This window comes from Lepus europaeus, chromosome 3, assembly GCF_033115175.1.
Source record: "Lepus europaeus isolate LE1 chromosome 3, mLepTim1.pri, whole genome shotgun sequence".
Lineage (NCBI taxonomy): Eukaryota > Metazoa > Chordata > Mammalia > Lagomorpha > Leporidae > Lepus > Lepus europaeus.
In genome coordinates, this window is record NC_084829.1 from 69709557 (window position 1) to 69726841 (window position 17285).

General features: G+C 36.5%; 1 pseudogene; it reads right to left on the reverse strand.

Moving 5' to 3' along the window:
- Nucleotides 1–17285, reverse strand: part of LOC133756568 (5'-nucleotidase domain-containing protein 1-like) — a 60153-nt pseudogene that overhangs the window by 24078 nt on the left and 18790 nt on the right.

Genomic DNA, 17285 nt, shown 5'->3' on the forward strand with positions numbered 1-17285 from the left:
TTCAAAATCCTTGCTTCTGCAAATAAAGGTTAAAGGAAAATCGTCCTTGGGCCCAAAGAATTCAGCTGTTTCCATCTTCTTTAAATTAGGGCCTCAAATCTATCCTTTGAGCAATTAAACATGCTCCCATATTTTGTTTCTCAGAAGTATCTTTGCAAGAATAGATGTGAGGCATAGAACACTTAGTGATCTTGCCTTCAAAAATGTGTGTTCATTTTTATGTTTTCATCTCATATATATGGAATTAGTAGCCTCAGGTTGCACCTTGAACCCCAAGTCTGTGCAAGACATACTGGATTTTAAAATGCATGAGGTTGTCTAGCCTGCACTGTATTTTTATACTGTGGCTCTTTACCAATTGTAAACTCACAGTAAAAAATTCCTCCATGCTTTCTCTTGAATAGCAGTCAACTCAAGTTGCTGACTGTGATCCTGAGGCCATAACAAACAACTTTCCTTCTTAGGCCCCCTTTTTTATTGGAATGCAATTGTATGAAAAGCAATAACTCTAATCCTGTCCTTGTCAAGCATCAATTATTTTGCAGAAGTTACAGCACTGAGAATATCTCTAATTCTTGCCTAAGTGGAGGACTATTGTACTTCTAGTCTTATTCCAAAAGATGCAAGCAGTGATCAAAAGGATCATCAATGTCATGACTTCATTGTATAGACAAACTCCTTCTGTAGAAAATACCTTCTCCCTTTTGGACTCAGCAGTTTTTGCTCTTTTCCTACTCGGCATTTCCAGTAAGCCTTTCTGGCCTGAGGAACCCCGAGAAGGGAGCCGGAGCTATGAACAAGGGTAAAGTCACATCCTTAGCGAAATCTGAGGAAAAAGTAGGAAGTTAATCAGCCTCTCTGCTGGTTCCTAGCCGGAGCTTAGGGTATTAACATGTGAGTTCTGGAGGGTGGCTCATCAGAAAACTTTTAAATCTGTTGTAAACAGATGGGCGCAATTCACATTAATCCCGCCCAGATTTTCCCATTTCTTCCCATTCATGAAAAATCATGATATGTACTTATCTTTTCCAAGTGAACTAGAGTTTTTGTTCAGAATTGGAGGTAAACAGAACTTCTGGGGAAGGCAAGACCCAGAATGAATTGATCACATTTCAGCTAATAGCTCATTCATGTTCATGATGCAGCAACATCATTGTTGCTCAGTATGCTAATCCAGAGTCCTTTTTAAAAAAAAAAAAAAAAAGACATGAAATATTCACCAGACAAGAAGGAACAAATACTTTTCAGTGGGTCTTTTTATGAATGCCTAAATGCCAGCCACTTCGGTGGTTTCCATCTTGTCCTATCTCTTGCTCCTCCCTCTGTCTCTGTCTCCTCTTTCTCTCTCCCCTGCCTAGTCTTTAAGACAATTAGTGCAATTATTTCTTCTTTTTCAGTCTTATGTGGTTCCCTCTTTCTCTCTCTCCCCCTCCTATATTCCTATATATATATATATATATATTCTGTAAATCTTTTTCTAAGTGACACTGATTCTCAACTTTCTACCTTCCCAAAACTGATCTTCTCAGCTCTCTAGTCCTTTATATGTCATTGTTTTGTGTATTAGCCTATTCTAAGAGTTTTAGACTCATAGTAAATCTCATGTCAACCACTTAAATATATTGGTAATGTGCTTAATAAGTTATTGCTTTCCATGTAATATACACATATTTTCAAAAAGTAACCGGTATCCTAACCACTTTTTATTAAATATTTTCAGAGAATGTGATGGGTATTTTCAGGAAAAATTTGGGTTTGGAGTTCATTTTCTAAGCATCATGCTCAATAGGAAAGCACTTTTTAAAAATTTTTATTTATTTATTTTAACTTTTATTTAATGAATATAAATTTCCAAAGTACAGCTTAAGGATTACAATGGCTTCCCCCCCATAACTTTCATCCCACCCGCAACCCTCCCCTTTCCCACTCCCTCTCCCCTTCCATTCACATCGATTCATTTTCAATTCTCTTTATATACAGAAGATCAGTTTAACATATATTAAGTAAAGATTTCAACAGTTTGCACCTACATAGCAACACAAAGTGAAAAATATTGTTTGAGTACTAATTATAGCATTAACTTTTCATAATCCTATCCCTCCCCTTACCTCTTCTGTTGTCCCCTGGTGTTTTCATGTTAGTATTATCATTTTAACTGCTCTGGGTCTCAGTCTCTTCATCTGGAAAATTAAAAATATTTGGCTACCTAGTTCATAATACCCCTGCTATCATCAATGTTCTTGTGCCCTTATTAAATCCATGACTTATGCTTGTTGCAAACATCTTTAGAGCTCCCTTGGAGAAAACTAGGAATATATCTAGAGATTTTGATTCATTATTAATTAGTTTCTTAAAGCATCATTTCTTAGACCCGGTTAGGACCTATGCTGCTGCCATGCTTGATAGATTCTTGCTGCTATATCCATTTAGTAATTTTTGCTACAGATAAATTTACATGTTTTCTGTTGTCAGAAACCCAAAACATTCAAATTCCACTGTGTTATCTGACTGTAAGAAAGCTTAGAGACAAAACTATGTCTAATTGATCCAATGTCCAAATGCTATGGGTAAAGAAAGTATTTGTTTCCTTTCAGATGGACTTTGTTCTCCATCATCCTCAAATGCCTTACTTGTGAGTTTTAATTTGAAGGTGTGAATAGCATGCAAGACTCAAATTCAATTCATCGCACAACCTTCAATTTCATGCTGATAACTTTTTGGATCCTTGGTTAAAAATTAATTCATTCACTTGGGATTGTTTATCTCCCAGTCTGTTGAAAGGAGTCATAAGTAACGTTTTATTCTCCATCAGAGGTACAGTTTTGAGATATGGATATGAGAAGATGATCCTATAGAGGCCATCTGTGGAAAGCCAAAGTGGACAGCCTTTCAGAGACTAGTGCAATTTGTGCAAATATCATCTGTTTACCTGTGTACGAATGGAACTGATTTGCATAAGAATATCTTGTAAGTTCTACAGATGTGCAGCATTTCCAATCTTCTAACCCCCAAAGAACATTCCTAGTGCTGTAGCCACTTGGTTCCTTTCCATTTCAATCTTCTTCCTGGGACCAAGGATATGGCCAGGTCAAAACAGCCATGTACTGGCAGGCGCCATGGCTCACTTGGTTAATCCTCTGCCTGCGGTGCCGGCATCTCATATGGGCACCAGGTTCTAGTCCCGGTTGCTCCTCTTCCAGTCCAGCTCTCTGCTGTGGCCCAGGAAGGCAGTGGAGGATGGCCCAAGTGTTTGGGCCCCTGCACCTGCATGGGAGACCGGGAGGAAGCACCTGGCTCCTGGCTTCGGATCGGCATAGCTCTGGTTATAGAGGCCATTGGGGGTGAACCAAAGGAAGGAAAACTTTTCTCTCTGTCTCTTTCTCTCACTGTCTAACTCTATCTGTCAAATAAATAAATAAATAAATAAGCAGACATATACAAGGTTGACAGTGCCCTCAAGATGTGATGAACACAATCTTTACAGCTGTAAACAGTTGCCCCGTGGAGTGCTTCCATAACCTGGTTCAGAATAGCCTTTTTAGTTCCCACTTGTATCTTTGATCAATTCCAGCAGGACTCTTAATTATTCAGAAATGTATTCTGAAAGAAACACCTGATGTCTTTCAAAAATCACACAACAAACAATACTGAGAATTACAACCAGTTTTCATTTGAACTATCAGGCTTCTCTATCCAGTAGGAATTCAGCAACTGTGACAGTGACTTTTGAGAAAAAACTAATAGAGATTAGTTGACTTAGATAAATTCAAGAAGGCATTTAATTGCATTATTTTAACAATGTTTCTATAAAATAAGACTTCTTCATAAGTACTTCAAAGTATTCATAATTTTAATTTCTTCTGGAGAAATTCAGTTTAATTGAAACTTCCATTAGCCTATGAAAAAAATCCCCAGAGAAGGTGTTATGACATCAGTCTGATTTTTCCTTAAAGAGCAAATGAGATCTGAAGAGTTTTTTAATGTTTATGTGCATTGCCTCTAGGATCCAAATTAAGAACCAAACTTCCGGGCTACCAATGTTCCATCAGATTTTGAAAACACTTATATTCATCTACTCATCTATTTATATTTGCTGTGTCAGAGTTTTTGGAGAAAGGGACACATTAGCAAAGAGATAATAATATTGATGCTTCTGAGAGGAAGTTCTGGGATTGGTACACATTTAATTTGCTGCCCTATTACACCAGAAGACGAAGATTATTGAATGAAGGAATGCTGTTTAAAACAATGATGTTATACCATACAAGGGTCCCAAATACCGCAAAACCTCTAATTTTCTTGTCTTGCCATTTTTGTCAGGAATAAGAAAAGTACATGCCTTAGAAAGAATCTCAGTAATCCACTTTACATCCATGAATTTGAACATCTTTTCATTTGATTGATGTATATACATCAATAGCCCTTGCTATTTTCCTGCATTTTTTGTAACATTTTATTTGTTGAATTCCTTATTTGGTGGAGCATTAAACCTTTGAGTCTAATTTAAATTAGAAATATGTTGTCCGAAAAATAATAAATAAAATATTAAGCTGGGATTTAAAAAAAAAACATTGCCAACTGGTTCCTGAATTATGTGCTACTTCTAAGTTGTTTTCCTTAGAAAATAGAAATCTCATGACTTAATATAAATATGTAAATGAGGCCCATAGCTTCTTATTCGGACATGGTTTATGGAAAGTCTGAACTAGGGAAGGAAGGTAAAACTACTAGATTATGTCTTGAGGTTTGCTTGAGAATCTCACAGAAATTTTCCCATGCACACATTTTGTAGCTACCTCAAATCTGCAGAATAATACCCTGTATTCTACACTCCAAGGAACAGTCCCTGCCTTGGGAAATCTATTTGCCTTGTCAGAACTCTTTATCCACCCTGGAAGCCAGCAAACCCAGTACAGAATGACCATCATTCCATGTTCCATATGACCCGAGGTTTCTTCCTCAGTCTCTACCCCCAGCATCCTGCTTTGTCTTCATAATTTTACTTATCAATGCCTGACATGATTTTCAATTTATTATCACAATCATCTGAATGAGAATGCACCCCCGGAGGTGAATGGATTTTTTTACTGCATTGTCCATTGCTCCAACCTCACCTCTAAAAGCCCTTAGGATGGTACAGGATGCAGAGAAGTTACTCAATAAATATACTTATAAATAAATGAGTAATCTTCCTATTTATGAAATACATGAAACTTGTATAACTTAAATACATTTTTAAAAAGAAGAAGAAATAAAAAATGAGTAAATTTGGTGAATTCCACAAATGAACTGTGATCCATTTAGCTTTGTTATTATCTAGAAAGAATCATAATACTGGCTGTGGTGATTCAGCTTTTAAGGTATTCTTTGTTACTAAGTAAATGCCAATGAACACTTAACAGTATTTTTATTATTTAAAATAACTTCTGTTTTCTTAACTAAGTGATAGTGCTTTCCTATTTGCTACTTTGTTCCTAATTGTTCCTAATCTAATGATCTGAATCCTTAATACCAAAATGTAAGTCCCAAATAAATAATTTTATTTATTTGCTCTATAGAAATAGGAAATCATTCCTTCACCAAACTGTAGACATCACAGTATAATTCATTGAATTTTTTTCTCAGGACACTGAACAGCATTTTTGTAAAGTACAAATCTGTTTATCATTTAAGCAATGTTATTATGAAATAGAAAAAACATACCTAAGAATGGTTAAGATATATATTAGTAGCTGATTGGAAAATAAAGCAAAAAACTCTGTAACCTCACATTAAATATATATCTAATATATTAATATAACACATTAATATATAATTATATAACATATAATTATAATGTAGCATTAACATTATTCATAAATAATAAAGTATATTAATATATTAACAGTACCTAAGAAATTCTTTGTCTTTTCTCTGTCCTTCCTACTCTCTGTGGAAAACAGTATCCTGAATTTTAGTATAATCACTTCCTCATTTCTCTTTAAAGTTTTACTTTCAATCTATATATCCATAAGCAATATAGCTCATTTTTGCCTGGCTTTGATCTTCCTATAAACAGAATCCTACAATGTGCATTCTGTTATACCCTTTCTTCAACATTATATCTTTAAGATTCATTAATGCTGTTGAATGGATAAGTAAGTGAGTCTGTAATTTATGCAATGGCAAACACAGCATTCTACGGTTGACAGATTAGTTCTAGCTTGGGTATGTTGCCAACTCTTGCTGAGGACATTCTTGAACATGTATCTTATTGTGCATAAGTATTCATTCCTGTAGGATTTATACCTGGTTGCTAATCATGGACTTTTTATGATCAGCTCTTGAACATTTCTCCAAAACGTTAAACTTTTTCTAGCAGAAAAGTATCCCAAATTGACTACACCTTCACCAAACCCAAGAATTATAAGATTTTAAAACATTTCCCAATATTTTAGGTATGTGACAATCTCAGATTGTGGTTTTTATTTACATTTTTCTGATTGCTAGAAAGATTAAGCACATTTTATGTTTTTTAATATTTGAATATTGTTGTGAAGTAAATTTCAACCATTTTTCTTTGTTTTCTAAAAAAAGTTTAATTTTATTTGAAAGAGAGAGAGAGAAAGATTTTTCCAGCTGTCAATTAATTCCTCAGTACAACAGTTGAAAATGGACCAGGCCCAAGCCAGGAGTTGGAAATTCAATTGGTTTCCCATGTGGATGGCCAGGACTCAGGTAACTTGAGCACTCACCTGCTGCCTCCCAGGGTGCTCATTTTTAGGAAGCTACAATCAGGAATGGTGCCAGAACTCAGATCCAGGCAATCTGATATAGGATGCTGACATCCAAATTGGTTTAACTGCTATACCACACACCTGCACTCTTTTTACTTTGTTCATTCATTTATTTAAGAAATTTTATTTAAGGTATACAAATTCCATGTAATTAATGTATACAGATTTAGGAACATAGTGATATTTCCCACCCTACCCTCCCTCCTACCCATGCTTCCATGCTTCTTCCACCTCTCTCTCCTATTCCCATTCTTAATTTTTACAAAGATTTATTTTCAGTTAAATTTATACTCATAAGATTCACCCTAAACTAAGTAGAGAGTTAAACAAATAGCATGAAGAAAAACAGACAATATGTTCCTGAACGGTCTAGACAAGGGCTGTTAAAAATCATTGAATCTCAAAATGTCAATTTCACCCCTATAGATTAATCTTTAAGTATTCTATTAGTTACTACAGCTCAGGGAAAACATGGTATTTGTCTTTTTGGGGACTGGCTTATTTCAGTATAATGGTATAATGGTTTCTAATAGCATCCATTTTGTTGCAAGTGAAAAAATATTTCATTTTTTTACCACTGTATAGTATTCCATAGTGTATATATACCATAATTTCTTTGTCAATTCTTCAGTTGATGGACATTGGTTGATTCCATATCTTAGCTACTGTGAATTGAACTGGAATAAATATGGGAATACAGATCGCTCTTTCATATGCTGATTCATTTCCTTTGGGTAAATTCCCAGGAGTGGGATGGCAGGGTCATATGGTAGGTCTATTTTCATATTTCTGAGGAATCATCATGCACTCTTCCAGAGTGGTTGCAGCAGTTTACATTCCCACCAACAGTGGATTAGGGTACCTTTTCCCCTACATCCTCACTAGCAATGATTTTTTTGTTGATTTCTGCACGAAAGCCATTCTAACTGTTGTGAGGTGAAACATCAATGTGGTTTTGATTTAGAATTTCCTGATGGCTAGGGATCCTGAGCATTTTTCATGTGTCTGTTGCCAATTTAAATATCTTCTTTTGAAAATTTCCTATTCAAGTCCTTTGCACATTTTTAAATTGGATTTTTTGTTTTGTGGTTTGTTGAGTTTCTTGAGATCTTTAAATATTCTGGATATTAATCCCTTATCAGTTTCATAGCTTACAAATATTTTCTCCCATCCTGTCAGTTCCCTTTTCACTTTGCTGAGTGTTCTTTTTGTAGTGCAGAAACTTCTTAGCTTGATGTAATCTCATTGTCCATTTTAGCTTTAATTGCCTGTGCTTCTGGGGTCTTTTCCAAGAAGACTTTGCCTATGCCAATGTCTTACAGAGTTTCCCCAATGTTCTCTAGTAATTTGATGGTATCACGTCATAAATTTAGATCCTTTATTCATTTTGAGTGAATTGAATTTTTGTGTAAATTGTAAGGTCTTGTTTCATACTTCTGCAAGTGGAGATCCAATTTTCCTAGCACATATGTTGAAGAGATTATCTTTGCCTCAGGGGTTGATTTTAGCACCTTTGTCAAAGATAAGTTGGTTTAGATGTGTTTCCATATGAATTTTAGCATTTTTTCTAGATCTGTGAATAATGTCATTGGTATCTTGATTTGTCATCACATTGAATCTGTAAATTGCTTTTGGCAGTATGGACATTTTGATGATGTTAAGTCTTCCAATGCATGAACATGGAAGATTTTTCCATTTTTTTGTGTTATTCTATTTGTTTCTTTAATGCTTTGTAATTTTCCTCGTAGAAATCTTTGACACTGTCTGTTAAATTTCTTCCAGGGTATTTAATTTTTTTGTAGGTATTGTAAATGGGGGTGATCTTAGAAGTTCTTTGTCAGCCATGACATTGTCTGTGTATATGAAGGCTATTGATTTTTGTGTGTTGATTTTATATCCTGCTACTTTACCAAACCCTTTAATGAGTTCCAATAATCTTTCAGTGAAGTCTTTTGGTTTCTCTACATATAGAATCATGTCATCTGCAAATAGAGATAGTTTGACTTCCTCCTTTCCAATTTGTGTCCCTTTGATGTCTTTTTCTTGCCTAATGGCTTTGGCTAAAAATTCCAGAACTTTATTGAATAGCAAATGTGAATATTGAATAGCAATTGTGATAACTATATTGCACGTTCAGTATAGAATAATAACTCTATAAATAGCAATGATGAAATAAATTGAATAGCTTTGTCTGGTTCTGAATCTTAGTGGGAATGCTTCCAACTTTTCCCCATTCAATAAGATGTGGCTGTGGGTTTGTCATAAATTGCCTTGATTATGTTGAGGCATGTTCTTTCTACACCTAATTTGCTTAAGATTTTCCCCATGAAAGGATGTCAGGTTTGATCAAATGCTTTCTCTGTATCTGTTGAGATAATCATATGATTTTTGTTCTTCAGTTTGTTAATGCGATGTATCACATGTATTGATTTGCGATTGTTGTACCTCCCTGCATACCAGGAATAAATCCCACTTGGTCCAGGTGAACAATCTTTCTAATGTGTTACTGGATTTGATTAGCTAGCATTTTGTTGAGGATTTTTACATCTATGTTCATCAGGGATATTGGTCTATAGCTCTTTTTATGTGATGTATCTTTTTCTGGTTTAGGAATCAAAGTGAAGCTGATCTCGTAGCAGGAGTTTGGGAGAATTCCCTCCAATTCAGTTGTTTTGAATAGTTTGAGAATTGGAATTAATTTTTCTTTAAATGTACGGTAGAATTCAGCAGTGAAATCATCCAGTCCTGGGCTTTCCTTTGTTTGGAGTATTTTTTAACTGATTCGATCTCTGACTTGGTTATTGGTCTGTTTAGGTTTTCCGTATCTTCATGACTCAATTTTTGTAGATTGTGTGTGTCTAGGAATCTATCCATTTCTTATAGGTTTCCGAATTTGTTGGCATACAGCTCTTTGTAGTACTTCCTAATAATTCTTTTTTTGTCTGGTATCTCTTGTTACATTTACTTTTTCATCTCTGATTGTACTGATGTCTATTGACGGATGAGAGGATAAAGAAAATGTGGTATATATACACTATGGAATATTACTCAGCCATAAAAAGGATTGAAACCCTGTCTTTCATAACAAATGATTATAACTGGAAATCATTATGCTGAGTGAAATAAGCAAGTCTTAAAAAGACAAATATCATGTGTTCTCGGATATGTGGCAGTTAATGTAGAATACAAGAAATGTATAAGAATGTAGCAGACATCTTATGATATTATTTTTAGTCTTGTTTATACTCCTGAGGAGCTTTGGTCCTACTGCTTATTTCTTGTTCAATATTATGATTAGTATTTAATTAAGCTTGTGATTTTAGAGTAGATTGAATGTATATCTTTGCAAAAATTAACATAAAGGAGAAGTTAAGGAAGGAGGGGAATTGAGAGAGGGAGAGGTAAAAAGAGTGAAGCCTGGTTGTCTTCTGAGAACTGTGCCTGTGAAATATATGAAATATGTTCTCTTTATATTAGTTAAAATAAAAAAGATGAAAAGGTGAATAAAAACAGCTAAGTAATTCAGTTTACATGATGGAATATTACTGAACCATAAAAAAAGAATGAAAATCTGACATTTGCAACAAAATGGATGTAACTGAAGGTCACTATGCTAAGTGAAATAGGTCAGACCCACAAAGACCGCTATCACATATTTTATTTGTATTAGTATGCATGAAAATACTACTATAGTTTTACTGATTAGTGTTTTTTAAAGAGTTTACTGTAGATGAATCAAATGGACAACTTTTTTTTTTGACAGGCAGAGTTAGACAGTGAGAGAGAAAGATAGAGAAAAAAGTCTTCCCTCCATTGGTTCACCCCCCAAATGGCCGCCACAGCCGGTGCACTGCGCTGATCCGAAGCCAGGAGCCAGGTGCCTCCCCTTGGTCTCCCATGCTGGTGCAGGGCCCAAGCACTTGGGCCATCCTCCACTGCCTTCCCGGGCCACAGCAGAGAGCTGGACTGGAAGAGGAGCAACCAGGACAGAACCGGCGCCCCAACCGGGACTAGAACCTGTGGTACCAGCACCGCAGGCAGAGGATTAGCCTAGTGAGCCACAGCACCGGCCAACTTTTTGTTTGATTATTGTTGTAGACCTTGCCTATATTCCTGGTGAACTATGGGTATTTTTTACTTGATGACTTCTTGATTTAGCATTCAGTTTTTGACTATGAATTAAAATATGTTGTCTCAAAAATTTTTAAAATGAAAGAGAGAGAGAAAGGAAGGCAGAAAGAGAGGAAGGGAAATACCATTGTATTCTGATAATTATTTCCATGAACTACATTGAAGCTCTTCTCTTGTATTAGTATCCCATTAATGTGAGAATTTATTAGAAGTTTGTAGTAGTATTTATACATTTGCTGTGACCCTGAGAATCTAATGTGTTAAATTCCTTAAAAATTAAAAATGGGCAGTAGATCTAAACATACATTTCTCAAAAAAGGACATACAAATGGGTAGGAGGTACCAGAAAAAATACTCAACTAATCATCAGGCAAATATAAATCACAGCTATGATGAGATATTACCTTATTCTAGCTAGATTGGCTATTATCAAAAATACAAAAAATAGCAAGTGCTAGCAGGGATGTAGAGAGAAAATTCCCACTGCACACTGTTGGTGGTAATGTAAATTAGTACAACTATTATGGGAAACAGTGCAGTTCCTCAAAAAAAAACCTAAAAATATAGCTACCACATGATCCAGCCATCCCACTACTGAGTATGTAGCCAAAGGAAATGAAATCAAAATATCAAAGAGAGAATTGCACTTTCATCTTTATTGTAATACTATTCACAATAGCCATTATAAGGAACCAATCTACATGTCCATTCTTGGATGAATGGACAAATGAAATATGACATATAAACATAGAACACTATTCAGCCTAAAAAATGAATGAAAACTGTCCTTTACAATAATATGGATGACTCTGAAAGTCATGTTAAATGAGGTAATCCAGGCACAGAAAAACAAACACTGTGTGATCTCTCATATGGAATGTTAAAAAGTTGGACTCATAGAAGCAGAGAGTATAATTGTAGTTGCCAGGGGTTAAGGTATATCAATTTGGGAGATATTTGTCACAGAATATGAAATTTCAGTTAGCAGGAATGATTTCTTTTTCTTTTTCTTTTTTTTTTTTTTTTGACAGGAAGAGTTAGACAGTGAGAGAGAAAGACAGAGAGAAAGGTCTTCCTTCCATTGGTTCACCCCACAAATAGCCGCTACAGCCAGTGCACTGTGGCCGGCGCGCTGCGCCGATCTGAAGCCAGGAGCCAGGTGCTTCCTCCTGGTCTCCCATGCGGGTGCAGGGCCCAAGCACTTGGGACATCCTCCACTGCACTCCCTGGCCACAGCAGAGAGCTGGACTGGAAGAGGAGCAACTGGGACAGAATCCGGCGCCCCAACTGGGACTAGAACCTGGTGTGCCGGCGCTGCAGGCGGAGGATTAGCCTAGTGAGCCACGGCGCTGGCCAGCAGGAATGATTTCAAGAGATTATACAATACAATGACTGTAGTTAATAGCAATGTGTTGTGTTCTTGAAAATCACTATTTGAGTAGATTTTAAGTATCCTTATCACAATAAAATGCTAAGAGAGGTGATGCATTTATTAATTGGCCTAGTGTATACTTTATACATTGTATACATATTTCAAAACATGTTAAATATACAATAAAGAAAGTATATTTTAAAATACAATATACAATTAGGAAATATATTTCCTTTATTATTAAGTAAACAATTACTTAACAATTACTTATTACTACATTAAAAACCTTCTAGCTAATGATTTAGCAACATATTAAAAGTTATTAAATCTCATATTTTTAATATCATTCAACTTGAAATATTACTTAATCTGGTATGATTTCCTTTCTGAACTTGTATTACAATGATTATTTCCCAATTCCCAAACATGATTATTCATTTTTATGTTTTTCCTTCCTAACATAAATGCTTTATTATCAGTAAGCATAGTCTGTAATATTATAACCATTTAAGGTCATAACTTATCTTTTTTTTCATTTATTAAACTTTTATTTAATGAATATAAATTTCCAAAGTACAGCTTATGGGTCATAATTTATCTTTAATAAATGATCAGTTTTTCTTAGTATCATTATGTGCTAAATAAAAACCTGAGTCTTGCAGAGAGTTGTATGAAGAAACAAAAATGAAATAATGAACATATCTAGATGCCATGTAATACCATCAAAGCAAACCCTTGAGTTACCCAAACTATTGGAAATCTCTCCTGTTCTACCTCTGTGTGTGGTCCTAGAGTTTTTTAAAGCATCTGTTGGTGAAATGAAGAAGGAGCCAGTTGTATTACCATATAGTTTTTTCAACTTTGCTCAGCTGAGAAGCTCACAGCCATATGAGCCTTATTTCCAATTTTTGTTTTATTTTTATCCCATCAGCCAAGAAACAGTATATTTTTAGAATTTCAAACCAGTAAACAAACAATGTATCTGGGAAAGAAGAGTTTCTTGTTAGTAACACACAAACACGTAATAAAATAGCTGTAAATCTGATGCTCTTTCTCAGAAAGGTGTCTCCAAGGGTAATGTTTGAGATCACTGATTTTTTTTAATCAGATATTCATTTTTAGTTTAACAGTGTTGTAAATAAAACAAGATTTACTTTCTGCTGAACGTTCTAAGAAATTTGGCAAGAAGAGTAATTTCATTTTGTATCAACGACATACCTAGAATACAATGATGTCAAGAAAATTGGAGTGCCATATCAAAGCAATACCAAATAAAAAAGACACACACCCTGCCCCCCCCCCCCCCCCCCCAATACTGGCTTTGCACTGAATTTATGTAACTAGAATGAATCAGGCCAATTCACATGACTATCACTGACATTCGAGCAGCACAAAGCATGGTGATATACTCAATGTTGTTTTGAATCTTGTTTTAAGTTATCCAGGTTGAGGTAGGAGTCCCTGAAGGCTGTGCCTGCGCTTCTATTAAGTTTTCTATCATTATGAGTGCAAGGGTTTGAGCAACGTTCACCGAGGCTGCCAGTTAATAATCGAAATGAGGCCGGCGCCGTGGATCAACAGGCTAATCCTCCGCCTTGCGGCGCCGGCACACCGGGTTCTAGTCCCGGTCGGGGCACCGATCCTGTCCCGGTTGCCCCTCTTCCAGGCCAGCTCTCTGCTGTGGCCAGGGAGTGCAGTGGAGGATGGCCCAAGTGCTTGGGCCCTGCACCCCATGGGAGACCAGGATAAGCACCTGGCTCCTGCCTTCAGAACAGCGCGGTGCGCCGGCTGCAGCGCGCTACCGCGGCGGCCATTAGAGGGTGAACCAACGGCAAAGGAAGACCTTTCTCTCTGTCTCTCTCTCTCACTGTCCTCTCTGCCTGTCAAAAAAAAAAAAATTAAAAAAAAAAGTCAAAAAATAAAAATAAAAATAAAAATAAAAAAATAAATAATCGAAAGGAAACAAGAAGCCCGACTGTGCCCATCCTTCTTTTTGTGGTTGTGTGACCCTGAACAAGAGGCTTAATCCTATAGCCTCAGTTTCTATAGCTGTGAAAGGAGAAAAGTGGTGCCTACATTGCAACGTTGTTGTTGAGGTTTCCACCTGAGTATCCTTGTATGTGGCTGTACAATGTATTTGGCACATAGTGTTTATGCAACGCTTTGAAGACCTGATTATTTCTACAATTATTTGATTGCTATTAGATTCTGGAGGCAGCCAAGCCTGCAACACAAGGGAGGGACTTACTGGCATTAGGAGGCAAATGGATTGAGCCTCTTAAACACAGTCGAGTTTCTGTTTATGGCTGTTTCCCAAAAGCAACAATTTCCATTTAAATCTTTGGAAACACAACAAGATGAAGTGCTTTTCAGATGAAAAGGCCTACTCCAAAACACAAGTGGCTTTTACATAGAAAATAACTGGATAATCAAAACAGTATCCCAAGCCTCCCGTCAGTCACCATCCTTTTCTGCTGTGATTCTTGTACTTCAGGTGCAGACATCTCCGTGTTGTTGTGTGGTCTGTCCCCTTTTAGAGGTCCTTCCAGATGGAAAGGACAATGATTTTTCAGGCTTTCTCGGGCAGGAAAAGCAAAACACTACTAATTCATTTGTGATTCTCTTTTGTTCAACTGAGTGCATTTTTTTAGAAGCTTTGTTCCAGAAAAATAAGAATTCTGTTCTCTTTACCAGAAGGATTTGAGAATGGAATACCATTTGAATGCCATCAAGTAATTCATGGTGTTACTTACACTAAACCACTTAAAATGCTTCTGACATCCTACCATAGAAAATTTGTTAGTAATAATCAGTGTCTTCTTTGGCAAAAAGAAACAGAAAAAGACAAAGTTAATTCAGTAATAAGAGTAGTTGATATTTATTGATCACTTCCCACGAGCCAAGTGCTATGTTAAGTATTTCATATGCAATTGATAACGTTTAATCTCAATCCTATCTGAAGACTTCTAGGATTATCTTCATCTTCAGATGATGAAATGGAGGCATGGAGAATTTAAATAACATTCCCAATGCTACAGGACTGGTTGGTGGTATACTCAAACCCAATCATTCTGTGTTGAGTCCATTCCACAACACCTTGCTGTTTTTCCAGTGAAATGAGTTCTCATCTCCACTAACAGACATTTGGTGAATCAACAAAGATGTACAACTTCTAGTATAGTAATTACTTTATCAAACGTGTTGTTTGTTGTTCAGTGAGGTATATTCTCTGTGTCTCAGGCAAAGACATGGATTTAGCTGCCTATCTCTTCTGGCAAGAAAACCTGGTTCTTTGTACTCATCATGACATAAAGATGGTATAATTCTTGCAAATGTTCTGCAATAATTATAGTGTGGTCCATCTTTTGTGTTCTAAGACTATCTATTGTATGCCTGCCCAGAAGATTTGTTCTAGAAGTTTTGGTTCAAACTGAATGCCCACATCTCAGCATGCCCTACCCGTATGGACTCTCCACAGTGCTAGCACCAGCTGTGCTTCAGAATATTCTTGAAACAACTTCCCCTCACTGCAACACCCATCTGGCTTGCAGTTGTTTTACTCTGCTAAGCACAAAGGGCAAACATTCACAACAAGCCTGCCAAGGCAGGGAATAATTGAAATTGATGCTACCTCACTTGAGTTTCTTTCTGTTCCAGCTCAGATTCTGCTGTCAGAGTAATTTCTCTTGACTATCAGGCAGCTTTATTGATTTCCATTTCTCTACCACAGAAAATGAATGCATTGCCTTCCTTCCAGGCCACTTTGGGAAAAACCTTGCCTGCACATCTCTAGCCGGGCTGGACTACTCCCTGTCACAATTTTATGTCCCCTTGCAGATACTTTGTCATGCTTGCTCAAGTTTTCAGTGGGTTCTTCTTGAGCACCCACTATGCACCAAGCATAGAGTAAGATGCTTGTCAAGAATGATTTCCTAGGGACTGACATTGTGGTGTAGTGGGTTAAGGCACTGCCTGTGAAACTGCAGCCCACATGGGAAATGGTTTGAGTACCAGTTGCTCTTCTTCTGATCCAACTCCCTGCTAATGTACCTAGGAAGGAAGCAGGAGATGGTGCAAATGTTTGGGCCCCTTCCACACACATGAGACAAGCAGATGGAGCTCCAGGCTCCTGGCTTTAGCCTGGTCCAACATTGTGGCAATTTGGAGAGGGAACTAGTACATGCAAAATATATTCGCTTTCTCTCTCTCTCTCCCTCCCCCCCCCCTCCATCCCTCCCTCCCTCTCTCTCTCTCTCTCTCTCAACTCTGCCCTTTTTTATTTCAAATAAATAAATCTTCATTAAAAAAGAATGACTTCATCTCTCAGTCTATTCTTTCCTTTTCCAGGACTCATTATTTTTTATTGGTTTAATTTCATCTCCTCAATTAAGGAAAATCTGCTTATCTAGGCTTTATACCTCTATATCCCTATCACATTGAATAGATACTAAGTGAGCAGAAATGCTTATTTGTTGAGGAACTTCAGTGAGGCCCTCACACGATGATGAATAGTTCAGAAGCCAGTAAATTATTGTAAATTGTGCAGATGTAGTGAGGAATATGGAATCACTTCTGCTCTTTAAAAATGTGTAGAGTTGATGTGTGTCTGAGGACAATGAGGATGGGATGAAGGGAGAGGGGAGGAAAGTATTTTTATTTTATACAAACTGATCCAATCTTTTGGTTTTATACCTTAGTATCTTTCTACAAAACTTTTTTGACATATGTCATCCCTATTTCTCTGAATTTTTAAAGCACAGATTTTAGTGTTCTCTCTATTCGAATTAGGAATTAATCCATCTCTCTGACCTCTGCCTTTTCTTGTAAAATCACGCTTCCTCAGTTCATACCTTACGCCAACTCAGTGCTAACCCTGTTAACATAGTGTTTTCTCCATTTCTTTTGCAGTATATCCAGACATTTCCAACATAGTACTATATTGTAAATACTTCAGCTTATTCACTTAATCAAATCCCACTTTCTTCATTTTACTTGGTAATTCAATC